This window comes from Camelus ferus, chromosome 1, assembly GCF_009834535.1.
Source record: "Camelus ferus isolate YT-003-E chromosome 1, BCGSAC_Cfer_1.0, whole genome shotgun sequence".
Classification (NCBI taxonomy): domain Eukaryota; kingdom Metazoa; phylum Chordata; class Mammalia; order Artiodactyla; family Camelidae; genus Camelus; species Camelus ferus.
In genome coordinates, this window is record NC_045696.1 from 55,674,167 (window position 1) to 55,675,989 (window position 1,823).

A 1,823-nucleotide genomic window follows, 5' to 3' on the forward strand; every position below is an offset into this window, starting at 1 on the left:
GCGAAGTGCTTTTTACATCGTGATAATCTCCTAAGGCATAATTTATACTGTCACCAAATAGTTTATTAGTCATCCTGTTAACATTCCTACACTGTCTCCATGTAACCTCCTTCCTGGGAAATCCTCAGCCCAAGGGAAAAGTCCATTGAGACCCAAATCTGACTTCCTTCCGCAGGCTCAGAAAAAGGTACACATCTTAGAGTAAGCGAGGAGAAAAAGAAAAATGGCAAGAAGGGAGGAGAAAGAAAAATAGAGAGTGTCCCCAAAAATGGCTAGATTTGAGTTTGGCACCTAACACGGGGCTTCCTCAGCAATGAGAGGGGGTAGGGAGCAAATGGGAGAGGACAGCTTTCCTGCTCCCTGGGTCAGGCCGCCACCATACAGCTTTGCAGCTTCATTATCCAGCTTGATAAACTGAGAGTTCTTCCCAACATAAGGTGTAGATAATTGAGAGCTATCAAGTAGAGACAAGGAGCTACCATGTCCCCATTTCAGACAGGGTTTGTTCAATCAGCCAGGCATAATGGACGCCTTGTCCAGTGTTCAGTATTACATTGACTCTGAACCTTAAATAGCTTGAACTCAGCTTATCATGAAGCAGGGGCAGAAGGGTCTCAGGCTGTCCTAGAATAAAAATTCTATGATTATGGAGTCCCTTTGGGAAATCCTCAGTAAAGCACAGAAGAGTCCTGGGGCTATGTCAGTTACCTGCTTTATGGTTCATCTAGGCAGCCTTGTACTGTGACAACCTACACCTGCTGGGTTTGATGATAATTGGGGCATCTGGTACATAGCTAATGTTATAATCTGAAGATTTTGAGAATTACTTGTAAATTACTGTTTATTTAACCTGTGAACTTTATTGTGAGAAAGACTATATCCTGATGAAAAATTTATATAGGGGGAGGGTATAGCTCAGGGGTAGAGTGTGTGCTTACCATGCACGAGGTCCTGGGTTCAATCCCCAGTACCTCCATTAAAATAAATAAACCCAATAACCCCCCCCCAAAAAAAAAAATTTAATTAATGCAATTAAAAATAAATATTTGAATACTGTCTGTTGATTCGCTAATATTGTATCAATATACATTTCCTTACTTTGATAATTGCACAGTGGTTATATAAGATATTAATATTTGGGAAAGCTGGATGAAGGGTAAATTCTTTGATTTTTTTTTGCAAATTTTTATAAGCTTACATTACTTCAACACAAAAATTTTAAAGAATGTTTTTAAAGCTTTAGAAAGGTAATTCACAGGGCTTGACAATTTATCCATAATTTGTGCCTGGGGGCCTGGGTCTAGGAAAAGAACAACCTTTCAGCCTCTCTGCTGCCAAAATGATGAAATCCACTGTAGGTCAGATGAAATAATGAACATGAAAGTCTTTGCTACAGTAAACTCCTAAACAAATGTTAACAGTAATAATTATAGTCTTATGTGGAGATGCTTCTCTATAAATAAAGGAACAAGCCATTATACTAAAAAGTGCTATCAAATATTCTCCAAGTAGCTTATAAGATGCTTAGAAATTGCTATCCTGGCATTAGAAAACAGGTAATCATTGATGGATTTTGAGCAAAGCAGGCAAATAACAATAGCAATACTTCAGGAAGATTCAACAAGTCCTTTAGTGCATAGGATGAAGTAGGAAGAGCCAGGACCCAGCAAACCCCACTAGGAGTGATTCTAATAACTTAGGAGTGAATGGTCCTCACTGAATGGACCTGGAAGGAAGAAGCCCAGAGGACAGGCATTTTGAAGGACTCATCGGTCTGGGCGGGATTAGGCTGGAAGTGTGGGTGGAAAGAGAGAAATGAGTCA

At 39.7% G+C, this 1,823-nt stretch overlaps 1 non-coding gene across 1 annotated transcript; it reads left to right on the forward strand.

Annotated features, from left to right (window-relative positions):
* Window positions 1-904: 904 nt before the first annotated feature.
* Window positions 905-976, forward strand: TRNAG-ACC. Its single transcript has one exon. It is a non-coding gene; the product is annotated as a tRNA-Gly (tRNA).
* The last annotated feature ends 847 nt before the right edge of the window (window positions 977-1,823 follow it).